The sequence below is a fragment of the Zonotrichia albicollis genome, chromosome 31 (genome assembly GCF_047830755.1).
Source record: "Zonotrichia albicollis isolate bZonAlb1 chromosome 31, bZonAlb1.hap1, whole genome shotgun sequence".
NCBI classification, from domain to species: domain Eukaryota; kingdom Metazoa; phylum Chordata; class Aves; order Passeriformes; family Passerellidae; genus Zonotrichia; species Zonotrichia albicollis.
The window spans coordinates 6,132,557-6,150,338 of NC_133849.1; the positions used below are offsets into that span (position 1 = coordinate 6,132,557).

At 47.1% G+C, this 17,782-nt stretch overlaps 1 long non-coding RNA gene across 1 annotated transcript; it reads left to right on the forward strand.

Annotated features, from left to right (window-relative positions):
• LOC141725938 (uncharacterized) lies at positions 1-9,450 on the forward strand. Its single transcript, XR_012577501.1, has 5 exons — positions 1-56; positions 5,476-5,543; positions 7,385-7,634; positions 8,361-8,421; positions 9,360-9,450. It is a non-coding gene; the product is annotated as an uncharacterized LOC141725938 (long non-coding RNA).
• The last annotated feature ends 8,332 nt before the right edge of the window (positions 9,451-17,782 follow it).

Consider the following 17,782-nt stretch of genomic DNA (forward strand, 5'->3'; position numbering starts at 1 on the left):
AGCGGGAGATTGTGCCCTTCGCCAACCGGCACTGGGACACAATGCGGCTGGGGGCGGTGAGAAACGGGAAATATCGGGATTTTGGGGGAAAGGGAAAAATGGGGAAAATTGGGAAAAATGGGGAAAAAATTGGGGAAAAATGGGGAAAAAAATCGGAATTTTTTGGGGTAAAAATAGCGATTTTTGGGAGAAAATAGTGCATTTTACAGGAAAAAAATTCAATTTTTTGAGGGGAAAATGTCAAATTTTGTGTGGGGAAAATTGGGATTTTTTGTGGGGAAAATTGTGGTTTTTAGGCGTGAAAAAATCGGATTTTGGGGGAAAAATTTGATTTTTGAGGGGGAAAATTGGGATTTTTAGGCGTGGAAAAATTAGCAATTTTTGGGAGAAAATAGCACATTTTACAGGAAAAAAATTTGATTTTTTGAGGGGGAAAATGTCAAATTTTGTGTGGGAAAATTGTGGTTTTTAGGAGGGGAAAAATTTGATTTTTTGGGGAAAAATTTGATTTTTGAGGGTGAAAATTGCGATGTTTCGGTGGGGAAAATTGGGATTTTTAGGCGTGAAAAAATCGGATTTTTTGCGGAAAAATTCGATTTTTGAGGGGGAAAATTGGGATTTTTTGTGGGGAAAATTGAGGTTTTTAGGAGGGGAAAAATCGGATTTTTTTTGGGGAAAAATAGCGATTTTTGGGAGAAAATAGCGCGTTTTACAGGAAAAAAATTCAATTTTTGAGGGGGAAAATGTCAAATTTTGTGTGGGGAAAATTGCAGTTTTTTGTGGGGAAAATTGGGGTTTTTAGGCGTGAAAAAATCAGATTTTTTTTTGTGGGGAAAATCGGGATTTGGAGAAAATAGCGCATTTTACCAGGAAAAAAATTCAATTTTTGAGGGGCAAAATTGGGATTTTTTGTGGGGAAATTTGGGATTTTGGGAAAAATTAGGATTTTGGGAAAAAATTGGGGAAAAAATGGGGAAAAAATTGGGGAAAAAATGGGGAAAAAATTCGGATTTTTTTGGGGGTAAAAATAGCGATTTTTGTGAGAAAACATGGCGTTTTACAGGAAAAAAAACTCAATTTTTGAGGGGGAAAATGTCAAATTTTGTGTGGGAAAATTGGGATTTTTTGTGGGGAAAATTGGATTTTGGGAAAATGGGAAAAATGGGGAAAAATGGGAAAAAATGGGAAAAATGGGGAAAAAATTCGGATTTTTTTGGGGGGGAAACATAGCGATTTTTGGGAGAAAATAGCACATTTTAATTTGAAAAAAATTCAATTTTTGAGGGGAAAATTTCAAATTTTGTGTGGGGAAAATTGCGGTTTTTAGGCGTGAAAAAATTAGATTTTTGGGGAAAGAATTTGATTTTTGAGGGGGAAGTTTTCCATTTTTTGTGGGGAAAATTGGGATTTTTGGGAGAAAATATTGCATTGTACAGGAAAAAAATTCAATTTTTTTGAGGGGAAAATTTCAAATTTTTTTGTGGGGAAAATCATGGTTTTTAGGAGAGGAAAAATTTGATTTTTGTGGGGAAAATTGGAATTTTTAGGCGTGAAAATATCGGAGTTTTTGGGGAAAAACAGCGATTTTTGGGAGAAAATGGCACGTTTACAGGAAAAAAATTCAATTTTTTGAGGGGTAAATTGCGATTTTTGGGGTGAAAAAATCAGATTTTTTGGGGAAAACAATTTGATTTGTGAGGGGGAAAATTGGGATTTTGTGTGGGGAAAATTGTGGTTTTTAGGCGTGAAAAAATCGGATTTTTGGGGAAAAATTTGATTTTTGAGGGGGAAAATTGTGATTCTTTGTGGGGAAAATTGGGATTTTGGGGAAAATTGGGAAAAATGGGGAAAAAATTCGGATTTTTTGGGGGAAAAATAGCGATTTTTGGGAGAAAATAGCGCGTTTTTACAGGAAAAAAATTCAATTTTTTTGTGGGGAAAATTTCAAATTTTTTGTGGGGAAAATTGGGATTTTTAGGCGTGAAAAAATCGGATTTTTGGGGGAAAAATTTGATTTTTGAGGGGGAAATTTGCGATTCTTTGTGGGAAAATTGGGAAAAAATGGGGGGAAATGGGGAAAAAATTCGGATTTTTTGGGGGGAAAAAATAGCGATTTTTGGGAGAAAATATCGCGTTTTACAGGAAAAAAATTTGATTTTTGAGGGGGAAAATTGGGATTTTTTGTGGGGAAAGTTGGGATTTTTAGGCGTGAAAAAAATCAAAAAAATCAGATTTTTGGGGGAAAAATTTGATTTTTGAGGGGGAAATTTTTCATTTTTTGTGGGAAAATTGGGATTTTTGGGAGAAAATAGCGCATTGTACAGGAAAAAAATTCAATTTTTAAGGGGGAAAATTGCAATTTTTTTGTGGGGAAAGTTGTGATTTTTTAGGCATGAAAAAAATCAAAAAAATCAGATTTTTGGGGGAAAAATTTGATTTTTGAGGGGGAAAATTGCGATTTTTTGTGGGGAAATTTGGAATTTTTAGGCGGGAAAAAAATCGGATTTTTTGGGGAAAATTTTGATTTTTGAGGCAAATCAATCGTTATGTTTGGGGGAGAAAATCTGATTTTTGGGGGGTGAAAAATTCCAATTTTTGCAGGGAAAAATTCCCCATTTTGGTGGGCAAAAAGAGGGATTTGTTTAATGAAAAAAAAATCTGATTTTGGGGAGAAAAATTTCCAATTTTGGGGGAAAAATTCCTCATTTTTTGGGAAAAAAACCCACAATTTTTGAGGGGGAAATTGCGATTTTTGGGGGTGAAAGAATCGGATTTTTTGGGAAAACAAAGTTGATTTTTGAGGGAAATGAATCGTTGTGTTTGGGGGACAAAATGTGAATTTTTTTCGGGAATATCCAATTTTTGGGGGGAATATCCAATTTTCACAGGAAAAATTGCCATTTTTGAGAAAAAAATATATTATTTTTTCATGAAAAATCTGATTTTGGGGGAGAAAAATTTCCAATATTGGGGGGAAAAAGTTGTGATTTTTGGGGAAAAAAATCGGATTTTTTGAGGAAAAAATCGCTATTTTGGGAGAAAAATCTGATTTTTGGGGGAGAAAAAACCCAATTTGGGGGGGGCAAAAAAAAAAATCAATTTTTGGGTATAAAGTTGGGATTTTGAGAGGCTGGTATTGCTTTTTGTGGGGAAAAAAAATCTGATTTTTGGGAATCAAAATGGACCCCAACATTGGGGATTCGGGTACAAATATTGAATTTTGGGCTGAAAAAAAAAATTGGAGTTTCCACTCAAAACATTTGGGTTTGGACCCCAAAATCCGTGGTTAGATCCCAATTTTGGGTTTTTTCCCCCCAATTTTGGGGTTTTTTCCCCAATTTGGGGTTTTTTTCTTCCCGATTTTGGGGTTTTTTCCCCCAATTTTGTTGTTTTTTTTTTTTTTTTTCCCAATTTTGGGATTTTTTTTCCCCCATTTTGGTTTTTTTTCCCCAGTTTTTGAAGGTTTTTTCCCCCAGTTTTGGGGGTTTTTTCCCTCAAATTTGGTTTTTCCCCCCCCAGTTTTGGTTTATTTTCCCCCAATTTTGGGGATTTTTCCCCAATTTGGTGGTTTTTTTGCCCAGTTTGGTTTTTTTCCCCAATTTTGTGGGGTTTTTTTCCCAGTTTTGGATTTTTCCCCCCAATTTTGGGGTTTTTTTTCCAATTTTGGGTTTTTTCCCCCTCCAGTTTGGGGTTTTTTTAATCCCAATTTTGGTGGTTTTTTCCCCAATTTTGGGGGTTTTTCCCCCAATTTTGGGGTTTTTCCCCCCGCAATTTTGTTTTTTTTTTTTTTTTTTCCCCAATTTTGGGGTTTTTTTCCAAATTTTGGGGTTTTTCCCCCAATTTGTTTTTTTTTTTTCCCCAATTTTGGGGTTTTCTCCCCCAGTTTGTGATTTTGCCCTAATTCCCGGATTTTCCCCAATTCCCGCTTTTTCCCCCATTAATTCACGTTTTTCCCCCATCAATTCCCGGATTTTCCCCCCATTAATTCCCGTTGTTTTCCCCATTAATTCCCGTTTTTCCCCTCATTAATTCCCGTTTTTCCCCCCTCATTAATTCCCGGCTTTTTCCCCAATTAATTCCCGGTTGTTCCCCCATTAATTCCCGGTTTTCCCCCCATTAATTCCCGTTTTTCCTCATTAATTCCCGTTTTTCCCCATTAATTCCCGTTTTCCCCCATTAATTCCCGCTTTTTTCCCTCATTAATTCCCGCTTTTTTCCTCATTAATTCCTGTTTTCCCCTCATTAATTCCCGGTTTTCCCCATTAATTCCCCGTTTTTTCCCCCATTAATTCCCGGATTTTCCCCTCATTAATTCCCGGTTTTCCCCCATTAATTCCCGGTTTTTTTCCTCATTAATTCCCGTTTTTCCCCCATTAATTCCCGCTTTTCCCTGATTCCGTTTTCCCCTCATTAATTCCCAGTTTTTTCCCCCATTAATTCCCGTTTTCCCCTCATTAATTCCCGTTTCCCCCTCATTAATTCCCGTTTCCCTCATTAATTCCCGCTTTTCCCCCATTAATTCCCGGTTTTTCCCTCATTAATTCCCGTTTTCCCCATTAATTCCCGCTTTTTCCCCCATTAATTCCCGTTTTTCCCCTCATTAATTCCCGCTTTTCTCCCCCATCAATTCCCGGATTTTCCCCTCATTAATTCCCGGTTTTCACCATTAATTCCCGTTTTTTTCCCTCATTAATTCCCGCTCTTCCCCCTCATTAATTCCCAGATTTTTCCCCCATTAATTCCCGGTTTTTCCCCATTAATTCCCGTTTTCCCCCATTAATTCCCGGATTTTCCCCCATTAATTCCCTTTTTTCCCTAATTAATTCCCGTTTTCCCCTCATTAATTCCCGGTTTTTTCCCCAATTAATTCCCGCTTTTTCCCCCATTAATTCTCGGATTTTCCCCTCATTAATTCCCGGTTTTTTCCCCCATTAATTCCCGCTTTTTCCCCCCATTAATTCCCGTTTTCCCCCATTAATTCCCTTTTCCCCCATTAATTCCCTTTTTCCCCCATTAATTCCCTTTTTCCCCATTAATTCCCGTTTTCCCCTCATTAATTCCCGGTTTTTTCCCTCATTAATTCCCGTTTTCCCCTCATTAATTCCCGTTTTCCCCCATTAATTCCCGTTTTTCCCCCCATTAATTCCCGCTTTTTCCCCCATTAATCCCCGTTTTTCCCATTAATTCCCGTTTTTTCCCCAATTAATTCCCATTTCCCCCATTAATTCCCTTTTTCCCCCCATTAATTCCCGTTTTTTCCCCCATTAATTCCCGTTTTTCCCCCCATTAATTCCCGGTTTTTCTCCATTAATCCCCGTTTTTTCCCCCATTAATTCCCGTTTCCCCCATTAATTCCCGGATTTTCCCTCATTAATTCCCAGCTTTTTCCCTCATTAATTCCCAGATTTTTCCCCCCATTAATTCCCGTTTCCCCCATTAATTAATGAATTAATGAATTAATTGTTCCCCCCCCAGCTCGCGGCCACCCCGCGCTCGCAGCGGCAGCGCCGCCTCCTGGGGGCGCTCAGCACCCACAAGGACCGGTCAGGAATGGGGGAGCCCCAATGGGGAGGGGACCCCAAAATGGGGAGGGAGAGCCCAAAATGGGGACAGGGACCCCAAAAAGCCAGAAAACACCCCAAAATGGGGAGGGGGACCCCAAAAACCGGGCAGGGACCCCGAAACGGGGACAGGGACCCCAAAAAATCCAAAAATGGGGACAGGGACAAGGACTGGTCAGAGCGGGGAGACCCCGAAAATGGGGAGAGGGACCCCAAAAACCGGGCGGGGACCCCAAAATGGGAACAGGGACCCCGAAATGGGGACAAGGACCCCAAAAACCCAGAAAAGACCCCAAAAACCGGGCGGGGATCCCAAAACCCAGGGAGGGACCCCGAAAATGGGTCAGGGACACCAAAACCACAGAAAACACCCCAAAAATGGGAACAGGGAACCCGAAACGGGGAGAGGGACCCCAAAAATGGGGAGGGAACCCAAAAACCCGGAAAACACCCCAAAAACCGGGCGGGGACCCCAAAAATGGGGAGGGAACCCAAAAAATTCTGACGGGGATGGACCCCAAAAAGCAGAGAGAGCCCCCCAAAAACCAACGCAAAACCCCCAAAACCCCAAAATCTCGCCCCATATCAGGGAGGGACCCCAAAACTGAGGGGGGGACCCCAAAGAGGGGAGAGACCCCAAAACCAGACAGGGACCCCAAAAACCCCAAAACCCCAAACCCGACCCCAAAACTGAGGGGGGACCCCAGAAATGGGGGAGGGACCCCGAAACCCAGGGGGGTCCCAAAAATCGGGAGGGACCCCAAAATCCCACCCCAAAAATGGGGGGGGGATCCCCAAAGAGAGGAAAGAACCCCAAAATCGAGGGTGGGGACCCCAAAATCTGACAGGGACCCCAAAAATGGGGGGGGGGAAAGAGGGAGGGACCCCCAAAAACCCCACCCCAAAAAACCCCAAAATCCCACCCCAAAACCGAGGGGGGAGGGGACCCCAAAACCACGAAAAGCACCCCAAAAACCGGGCAGGGACCCTAAAAATGGCAGGGACCCCCAAAACCCAGAAAACACCCCAAAAAAACCCCAAAAAACCCAAAAACCACCCCGAAACTGGGAGGGGAGAAACCCAGGGGACCCCAAAATCACAGAAACCACCCCAAAAAAACCATTAAAAAAACCCCAAAAGCAGAGGGGACCCCAAAAACCCCAGAAAAACCCCAAAAATCCGGGCAGGGCCCCCAAATTTGGGAGACACCCCAAAAATCAGGGGGGGGACCCCAAAAACCCCACTGGAAAAACCACAGAAAAAAAAACCCCAAAACCGCCCCAAAACTGAGGGAGACCCCAAAAATGGGAAAGGACCCCAAAACCCGAGATAACACCCCAAAATCAGCCCCGAAACTGGAGGGGGACCCCAAAAACCAAACCCCAAAAACCGCCCCAAAACTGAGGGGGGGACCCCAAAACACCCCAAAGCACCCCAAAATCACCCCCGAAACTGGAGGGGGACCCCAAAAACCCCACCCCAAAACAGCCCAAAAAACCCCAAAAACCGCCCCAAAACTCAGGGGGGACCCCAAAAACCAGGAGTGGACCCCGAAAATGGGGAGGGACCTCAAAACCACAGGGGAAAAAAACCCCAAAAAAGCGGAGGTGGGATCCCAAAATTGAGGGCGATGACCCCAAAACCGTGAGGGGGGGGGGGGGGGGGCACCCCAAAATCCCACCCCAAAAAATCCCGAAAAGCGCCCCTAAACCCCCAAAAATCCCTCAGGACCCCCCAAAACAGCCCCAAAACCCCAGGACCCCCAGACCCCCTCAGGACCCCCCAAATTTCCCAAAATCCCCATTTTTCCCCCCAATCCCCAGGTTCGTGTCGGGCCGGAGATGAAGAAGCGCCGGGGCCTGTTCGGGCTGCAGAGCCGCGCCCCTCCCCCACTGCCCCCAGGGCTGGCCGGCCCCGCCCCCACAGGGACAGGCCCCGCCCACAGCGGGACAGACCCCGCCCACAGCCGGGACTCTGACCCCACCCACAGCGGGAAAAGCCCCGCCCCCAGCCGGACAGGCCCCGCCCCAGCCGGGACTCTGACTCCGCCCCCAGCGGGACAGGGGGGGACAGGTGAGGGGAAGGGATGGGGAGGAAATTTGGGGGGATTTTGGAGAAATTTGGGGGATTTTTGGCGGATTTGGGGGGTCCCGGGTGGGATTTTGGCGGTTTTGGGGAATTTTGGGGTGATTTTGGGGAGATTTTGGGGGGGTTTGCGGGGATTTTGGGGGGGTTTGCGGGGATTTTGGGGGGTTTTGGGGGATTTTGAGGAATTTTGGGGGGGTTTTGGGGGAGATTTTGGCGGTTTTGGGGCGATTTTGGGGGGGATTAAAGGGGGGATTTGGGTAATTTGGGGGATTTTGGGGGTTCCCGAGTGGGATTTTGGGGGTTTGGGGGGGATTTGGGAAATTTGAGGGATTTTGGGGGTCCTGGGAGGATTTTGGGGGCATTTGGGAGGATTTGGAGGGGATTTTGGAGAGTTCTGGGGATTTTGGGAGATCTCCAGAATTTTGGGGGACCCCAGGGGGATTTAGGGGGTCCCGAGTGGAATTCTGGCAGCTTTTGGGGGGGGGGTTGGGGGATTAAAGGAGGGATTTGGAAATTTGAGGGATTTTGGGGGGTCCTGGGGGAGATTTGGGGCGGATTTGGGGGGTCCCGGGTGGGATTTTGGGATTTTGGGGGTTTTTGGGGGGATTTTGGGGTTTTTGCGCGGTTTTGGGGCTCCCCCTCCCCCATTCCCACCGGGGGGGTCCCCAAATGTTTTTGGGTTCCCCCCCAACCCCTCCCCTCCCCCCGCAGCCTCCGGGCAGGGCGGGGCCAGGGCGGGGCCAGGCGGAGCCACGCCCCCCGCGGAGCCCAGGTGAGAAAATCCCCAAAAATCCCCCTAAAAATCCCCAAAAATCCCCAAAAATCCCAAAAAATCCCCAGAAATCCCCAAAAAATCCCAAACAAATCCCCCAAAAAAATCCCCAAAAATCCCCCAAAAATCCCCAAAGAATCCCCAAAAATCCCAAAAAATTCTCTAAAAAATCCCCAAAAATCCCAAAAAATCCCCAAAAATCCCCCAAAAATCCCAAAAATATCCCAAAAAAATCCCAGAAAATCCCCCAAAATCCAAAAAAAATCTCCTCAAAAATCCCCAAAAATCCCCCAAAAATCCCCAAAAAATCCCCAATAAATCCCCAAAAATCCCAAAAAAATCCCCCAAAAATCCAGTTAAATCCCCCAAAACCCCCCTAAAAATCCCCAAAAAATCCCCAAAAATCCCGAAAACCCCCAAAAAATCCCAAAAAATTCCCTAAAGTCACCCAAAGCCCTTCCTAAAAAAAACCAAAAAATCCCCAAAACCCCTCTTAAAAAATCCCAAAAAAACCCTAAAAACTCCCCAAATTCCCGAAAACCCCCTTAAAAAACCCCAAAAATGTCCAAAATCCCCCTAAACCCTCCCTAAAAATCCCCCAAAAACCCTCCTTAAAAGAAAACAAAAAATCCCCAAAAATCCCCCCTAAAAAACCCTAAAAATCCCCAAACCCCCCCAAAAATCCCCCAAAACCCCCCGTAAAAAACCCAAAAATCCCCCAAAAACCCCAAAAATCCCCAAACTCTCCCCCCACAGAAAAACCCAAAAAATCCCAAAAATCCCCTAAAAATCCCCCAAAAATTCCCCAAAAGTCTCCCAAAACCCTTCCTAATAAAAACCCCTAAAATCTCCCAATCCCCCCTAAAAAAAACCCCCAAAAAATCCCAAAATCCCCCAAAAATCCCCCAAATCCCCCCAATAATTTGGGGTTCCCCCAGGCCCCCCCAGGCGGCTGCTACAACTTCCGGCGCCCCCAGGCCCGGCCAGGGCCCAGGTGAGGTTTGGGGATTTTTTTGGAATTTTTTGGGGAATTTTTGGGAATTTTTTGGGATTTTTAGGGGAATTTTTGGGAATTTTTTGGGATTTTTTGGGGAATTTTTTAGGGACTTTTAGGGGATTTATTGGGGATTTATTGGGGATTTTTAGGGGATTTATTGGGGATTTTTGGGGATTTATTGGGGATTTATTGGGGATTTTCTTGGGATTTTTTGGGGATTTATTGGGATTTATTGGGAATTTTTGGGGATATATTGGGGATTTTTTTGGGATTTATTGGGGATTTATGGGAATTAATTGGGAATTTATTTGGGATTTATTGGGGATTAATTGGGGATTTATTGGGGATTTTTTTTGGGATTTTTTTGGGATTTTTGGGGATTTTTTGGGATTTATTGGGATTTATTGGGGATTTATTGGGGATTTATTGGGGATTTTTTGGGGATTTTTTTTGGGATTTATTGGGGATTTTTTGGGGATTTTTTGGGATTTATTGGGGATTTATCGGGATTTATTGGGATTTATTGGGGATTTTTTGGGATTTATTGGGATTTTTGGGATTTTTTTGGGATTGTTTTGAAATTTTTGGGGGAATTTTTGGGAATTTTTGGGGAATTTTGGATTTTTTGGGGATTTTGGGGGGAATTTGGAGGGAGATTTTGGGGGGATTTGGGGAATTTTGATGGGAAATTGGGGCGCTTGAATGGGATTTTGGGGGGATTTGGGGAATTTGGGGGCGATTTGGGAAATTGGGGTGGTTTAAGGGGAATTTTGGGGTGATTTTGGGGATTTGGGGACATTTCGGGGAGAATTTTGGGGAATTTTTGGGGAAATTTTGGGGATTTTTGGTGGTTTTAGGGGCATTTTGGAGGGGGGAATTTTGGGGGGGAATTTGGGATTTTTGGGGGAAATTTTGGGAATTTTGAGGAAATTCTGGGGGATTTGGGGGGATTTGAGGATTCGGGGCAGTTTAAGGGCGATTTTGGGGAAATTTTGGGGGGATTTAGGGATTTATTGGGGAAAATTTGGGGGATTTGGGGGCGATTTTGGGAATTTGGGAGATTTTGGGGATTTTGGGGGATTTTGGGGGACACTGGCTGTGGTTGAAGGGGATTTTTGGGGAATTTAAGGATTTTTTTTGGGATTTTGGGGAACATTTGGGGGAATTTGGGGGGTCCTGGGTTGGGTTTTGGGATTTTGGGGAAAATTCTGGGGATTTTTGGGGAGACTTTTGGGGATTTTTTGGGGACTTGGGAATTTTGGGGGGCTTTGGGGTTTAAGGGGGATTTTGGGGGAATTTGGGGATTTTTGGGGGGATTTGGGGATTTGGGAATTTTGGGAGCTTTGGGGTTTAAGGGGGATTTTGGGGGAATTTGGGGGATTTTTGGGGGGGATTTTGGGGATTTGGGAATTTTGGGGTTTTGAGGGGAAATTGGGCATTTAAGGAAGATTTTGAGGATTTTTTGGGATTTTTTTTGGAGGATTTTGGGCCATTTGTGGGAAATTCTTGGGATTTGGGGGAATTTTGGGGAATTTGGGGAAAATTTGGGGGGTCCCAGGTTGGGTTTTGGGAATTTGGGGTTTCCTGGGGGTTTGGGAGCATTTTGGGGGAATTTTGGGGGTAATTGGGGGAACTTGGAGCGGATTTTGGGGGGATTTGGTGAATTTTTGGGGTTTGGGGAATTTGGAGTTTTGTGGGGAATTTTTGGGGGAAATTGGGGCATTTTAAGGAAGATTTCGGGGGAATTTTGGGGGGTTTTGAGGATTTGGGCCTTTTTGTGGGAAATAATTGGGATTTGGGGGAATTTGGGAGAATTTGGGGGGTCCCGGGTTGGGTTTTGGGGAATTTGGGGGGAAATTTTGGGGAATTTTGGAGAATTTGGGTGAGAATTTTCTGGGAATTTGGGGGAGATTTGGGGAATTTGGGGTCTTTTGGGGATTTAGGAGAATTTAAAGGATTTTGGGGGGGATTTGGTTTTTGGGGGGATTTTTGGGGGGAATTTTGGGTGGATTTGCTTTTTCTGAGGGGATTTTTGGGTGGATTTGGGGTTTTTTGGGGGTTTTGAGCGGATTTTGGGTGGATTTGGGGTGGGTTTGGGGTTTTGGGGGGATTGGGTGGATTTTGGGGGTTTTGGGGTGAATTTTTGGGGTTTGGGGGATTTGGGAGGATTTTTGGGTGGATTTTTGGGTTTTTGGTGGATTTGGGGTTGGTGTGGGTTTTGGGGTGTTTTGGGTGGATTTGGGTGGATTTTCGGGGTTTTGGGGTGAATTTTTGGGGTTTGGGGTGCATTTGGGAGGATTTGGAAGGAATTTTTGGTGGATTTGGGAGTTTTTGGGGCGGATTTGGGGGGATTTGGGGGATTTTGGGGTAATTTGGGGATTTGGGGTGGATTTCGGGGGGATTTTGGGTGTCTTTGGGGGTTTGGGGGATTTTGGGGTAATTTGGGGGATTTTGGGGAGATTTTTGGGATGTTTGGGAGGATTTTTTGGTGGTTTTTGGAGGGATTTTGGGATGTTTGGGGGATTTGGGGTTTTTGGGTGGATTTTTGGGGTTTGGGGTGGATTTGGGGGGATTTGGGAGGAATTTTTGGTGGATTTTGGGGGTTTTGGGGAGGATTTGGGGTTTTTGGGGTGGATTTGGGGTTTTTTGGGGATTTTCAGGAATTTGGGGTTTGGGGGTCTCTCCCCAGCGCCCCCACCCGGCGAGTTCGGGTCCTGCAGCCCCGGGCGGGACAAACTGGGATAAACTGGGAGGGACTGGGGGGAACTGGGATCAAACTGGGATGGACTGGGAGGGACTGGGATAAACTGGGATAAACTGGGAGGGGCTGGGATGCTCAAACTGGTTTGGGCTGGGGCCGTACTGGGAGCACTGGGATGGACTGGGAGGGGTCCACAGCGGTCCATACTGGTTTATACTGGTCCATACTGGTCCTTACTGGTTCTTACTGGTTTATACTGGTTTATATTGGTTTATCCCAGTGTATACCAGTCCTTACTGGTTTATACTGGTCCATACTGGTCTGTACTGTTCCGTACTGGTCCATACCGGTCCATACTGGTCCGTACTGGTCCTTACTGGTTTATACTGGTTTCTTCCAGTCCATACTGGTTTATACTGGTTTATACTGGTCCTTACTGGTCCGTACTGGTCTATACTGGTTCTTACTGGTCCATACTGGTTTATCCCAGTCCGTACTGGTTTATACTGGTTTATACTGGTTTATCCCAGTCCGTACTGGTCCTTACTGGTTTATACTGGTTTATCGCAGTCCGTACTGGTTTATACTGGTTTATCCTGGTTTATCCCAGTCCGTACTGGTCCTTACTGGTCTGTACTGGTCCGTACTGGTCCATACTGGTTTATCCCAGTCCATACTGATCCATACTGGTCCGTTCTGGTCCTTACTGGTTTATACTGGTTTATATTGGTTTATCCCAGTCCGTACTGGTTTATACTGGTTTATCCCAGTCCATACTGGTCCTTACTGGTCTGTACTGTCCGTACTGGTCCATACTGGTTTATCCCAGTCCGTACTGGTTTATACTGGTCCTTACTGGTTTCTCCCCTCCCCAGCACTCCCACGCCGGACCCGGAGGCCACGCCCCCCGGCCAGACCACGCCCCCCGGCCAATCCCCGTCCCCAGGCCAGGCCCCGCCCCCCGCCGAGGCCCCGCCCCCCCGGGTGCTGGCGCGCCGGGTGACGCTGGACGGGACCGTGCAGTACCTGCTGGAGTGGGGGGGCGGGGCCGCGCTCTGACCACGCCCACTCGAGTTCGGGACACGCCCCCTTCCGAAATGTGGGGGTCCCAACCCAAAAATCCCCAAAATTCCGGGTGGGCAATGGACACTCGCGGCACTTTAGGGGAGATTGATGGGAGAGAGGCTGCGGGAGGGGGCGTGGCCTCCTCTGACCACGCCCACAATATTTAGGGGCCCTTCCCGGCAAAAAATTTTGGGGTCCAAGCCCCAAAAACCCCAAAATTTGGGTGGAAAATCGACATTTGTGGCACTTTAGGGGAGATTTGATGGGAGAATAAGAGAAGGGGCGTGGCCTGGAGGGGGCGTGGCCTCCTCTGACCACGCCCCCAATTCTTAGGGGACGCAGCCTCAAAAGTTTTGGGGTCTGAGCCCCAAAAACCCCCCAAATTTTGGATTAAAATCTTGATTTTTGGCACTTTAGGGGACACTTAGGGTGGAGAGAGGCGGCAAGAGGGGGCGTGGCCTCCTCTGACCACGCCCCCACATTTAGGGGACTCCACCCCCCAAATTTTTTGGGGTCCCAGCCCAAAAAAGCCCGAAAGTTTTGGGTGGAAAATCTTTATTTTTGTCGCTTTAAAGGAGATTTAAGTGGGAATAAGAGGAGGGGCGTGGCCTCGAGGGGGGCGTGGCTACAACTGGCCACGCCCCCAATTTTTAGGGGCCCTTCCCAGCAAAAAATTTTGGGGTCCCAGCCCAAAAAACCCCCGAAATTTGGGTGGAAAATCGACATTTGTGGCACTTTAGGGGAGATTTGATGGGAGAATAAGAGAATGGGCGTGGCCTGGAGGGGGCGTGGCCACCTCTGACCACGCCCCCAATTTTTGGGGACACTTCCCCAAAATTTTTGACTTCTCAGTCCCAAAACCAACGAAATTTTGGGTGGAAAATCGACATTTTTGGCACTTTAGGGGAGATTTAGAGTGGGAGAGAGGCTGCAGGAGGGGGCGTGGCCACCTCTGACCACGCCCCCAATTTTTAGGGACCCTTCCCGCCAAAAATTTTGGGGTCTGACCCCAAAAACCCCCAAAGTTTTGGGCGGAAATTCTTTATTTTTGTCACTTTAGGGGAGATTTAATGGGAAAAGAGAGAAGGGGCGTGGCCTGGAGGGGGCGTGGCCACATCTGACCACGCCCCCAATTATTAAGGAACCCCAGCCCAAAATTTTGGGGTCCCAGCCTCAAAACCCCCCAAAATTTTGGGCTAAAATCTTTATTTTTGTCACTTTAGAGATTATTTAATGGGAAAAAAGAGGAGGGGCGTGGCCTGAAAGGGGCGTGGTTACATTTGACCACGCCCCCAAATTTTAGGAGACTCCACCCCCCAAAATTTTAGGGGTCCGTGCTCCAAAACCCCCAAAATTTTGGGTGGAAAACTCTTCATTTTTGGCACTTTAGAGGAGATTTATGGGAGAATAAGAGGAGGGGCGTGGCCTGGAGGGGGCGTGGCCAACTCTGACCACACCCCCAATTTTTAGAGGATCCCACCCAAAAATTTTTGGGGGTCCCAGCCTCAAAAATATCGAAAACTTGGGATAAAAATATTTATTTTTGTCACTTTAGAGGAGATTTAAATGGAGAGGAGGGGCGTGGCCTGGAGGAGGCGTGGCCTCACTTGGCCACGCCCCCATATTTTAGACGACCCCACCCCAAAAATTTGGGGGTCTCAGCCTCAAACCCCCCAAAATTTTGGGATAAAAATCTTTATTTTTGTCGCTTTAGAGAGTATTTAAATGGGAATCAGAGAAGGGGCGTGGCCTGGAGGGGGCGTGGCCACCTCTGACCACGCCCCCATATTTTTAGGGATCCCCATCCCAAAATTTTGGGGTCCCAATCCCAAAAACCCCCAAATTTTTGGGTGGAAAGTTTTCATTTTTGTCACTTTAGGGCAGCCTGAGGAGGGGGCGGGGCCTCGGGAGGGGGCGGGGCCACCTCAAGCCCCGCCCCCCAAAATTTGCGGGCCCCTCCCCCACCCCCCCGAACCCCAAATTTGGGGTGAAATTTCGGTAATTCCCCATTTCCGGGTGGGGTCGGGGTGGGCGTGGCCTTGGTGGGCGTGGCTTCACTTCCTCCCCCAATAAACGGCTCCGGTGGCGGCTCTGGCTCATTTTTGGGGTTCTCCCCCAAATTTTGGGGTCCCCCCAACCTTTAAGCCCCTCCCCCAAATTCTGTGGCCCCGCCCCCACAAATTTTGGGGTTTTCCCCCCAAATTTTGGGGTTTCCCCCCTGAATCGCCCCCAAATTTTGGGGTCCCCCCCATTTTAGGGATGCCCCTCCCCCTCCTTTAAGCCTCTCCCCCAAATTCTGAGGCCCCGCCCCCACACATTTTGGGGTTCCCGCCCTTTTTCCCCCCCAAATTTTGGGGTTCCCCCCAAATTCCCTCCTCAATTTTGGGGTCCCCTCCCAAATTTTGGGGTTCCAGCCCCTTTTGCTCCCCGAAATTTTTGGCTTCTTGCCCCAATTTTGGGGTTCTTGCCCAAATTTTGGGGTTCCCGCCCTTTTCCCCTCCAAATTTTGGGGTTCCCTCTCCAGATTTTGGGGTCTTTTGCTCCCCAAATTTTGGGGTTCCCCCCCCTGAATCGCCCCAAAATTTTGGGGTCTACCCCCCAATTTTAGGGACGTCCCTCCCCCACAAATTTTGGGGTTCTCGCCCTTTTTCCCTTCCGAATTTTGGGGTTTTCTCTCCAAATTTTGGGGTCACCTCCCAAATTTTGGGGTTCCCGCCCTTTTTCCCTCCCAATTTTGGGATCTTTTGCTCCCCAAACTTTGGGGCTTCCCCCCTGAATCGCCTCCAAATTTTGGGGTTCCCCCCAGTTTTGGGGTTCTCGCCTCTTTTTGCCCAAATTTTGGGGTTTCCCCCCCAGATTTTGGGGTCACCTCCCGAATTTTTGGGGTTCCTGCCCTTCCCCACCACCCCCAACTTTGGGGTCTCTCCCCCCCCAAATTTTGGGGTTCCCGCCCTTTTTCCCCCCCAAATTTTGGGGTCTCCCCTTAAATCCCCCCCAAATTTTGGGGTTCCCCTCCTTTCCCCCCGCTTCCATTTTGGGGTGCTCCCATTTCCTTCCCCCAAAATTTTGGGGTCCCCATTTTTACATCCCAATTTTGGGGTCCCTCCCCATTTAATGCTCCACAAATTTGGGGATCCCCCCCAATTTTTGGGGTTCCCCCCTCAAATCTTTCCAGATTTTGGGGTCCTGTCCTTTATTCCCTCCAAATTTTGGGGGTTCCCCCCTTTAACCTCCCCCAATTTTTGGGGTCCCCCCCATTTAATTCCCGCCCAAATTTTGGGGGTTCCCCTCTTTGATCTTCCCCAATTTTGGGGTCTCCCCTTAATTCCCCTCCAAATTTTGGGGTTCACCCCCATTTCATTCCCCCAAACTTCGCTCTTTCCCTTTTTGCACCCCAAATTTGGGGTCTCACCCACTCCAATTTTGGGGTTCCCCATTAATTCCCCCCCAAAATTTTGGGGTTCCTCCCTTGATTTTCCCCAAATTTTGGGGTTTCCCCTCTTGCACCCCAATTTTGGGCTCTCACCCCCTCAAATTTTGGGGTCCCCCCCTTAAATTCGCTCCTAAATTTTGGAGGTTTCCCCTCTGAATTTTGGGGTCCCCCCCTTAATTCCCCTCAAATTTTGGTTTTTTCCCCCCTTTAATCTCCCCAAATTTTGGGGTTCCCCCAAATTCTGGGCTCCAATTTTGGGGTCGCCCCCCCCCATTTCAGCCCCACCCAAATTTTGGGGGTTTCTCCCTTAAATCCCCCCCAAATTTTGGGGTCCCCCCCGTTGAGATCCCCCCAAAATTTGGGGTCCCCCCCATTAAATTCTTCCCAAATTTTGGGTTCCCCCATTAACTCCCTCTCAAATTTGGGGTCCCCCCATTGAACCTCCCCAAATTTCGGGGTTCCTCCACCTCAATTTTCCCCAAATTTTGGGGTCCCCTCTTAAATCCGCCCCAAATTTTGGGGGTTCCTCTTTTGCACCCCAATTTGGGGGTCCCTCTCCCTCAAATTTTGGGGTCCCCCCCGTTTAGATCCCCCCCAAATTTTGGGGTCCCCACCCCTTTTTCCCCCATAAATTTTGGGGTCCCCCTCCCCTTTTTCCCCCCCAAATTTTGGGGTCCCCCCCTTAATTCCCCCCAAATTTCGGGGTCCCCCCCGCCCCCAAAGGAATCCCCCCAAATTTGGGTTTCTGCTCTTTATTGCCGCACCCAGCCCCTCCCCCCCTGCGCATTTTGGGGTCCCCTCAAAGTTTTGGGGGAATTTTGGGTTTTTTTGTGATTTTTGTAGAAATTTTGGGCTTTTTTGGGGAGAATTTTTAGGATATTTTGGCGGATTTTTTGTGGGATTTTTGGGGGATTTGGGGAAATTTTTGAGATTTTTTTGGGGGGGATTTGGGGTTTTTTGGGGGGATTTCAGGGGGACTTTTGGTGGGGTTTTGGAGGATTTTTGGGGGGTTTAGGGGGATTTTGGGGGCATTTGGGATTTTTTGGGAGGGATTATGGGGGCATTTTTGGGGTTTTAGGGGGCATTTTTGGGAAATGTTTGGGGGATTTTTTTGTGATTTTTGGGGATTTTTTGGGGGGGGTTTTGTGGGGATTTTTTTGAGTTT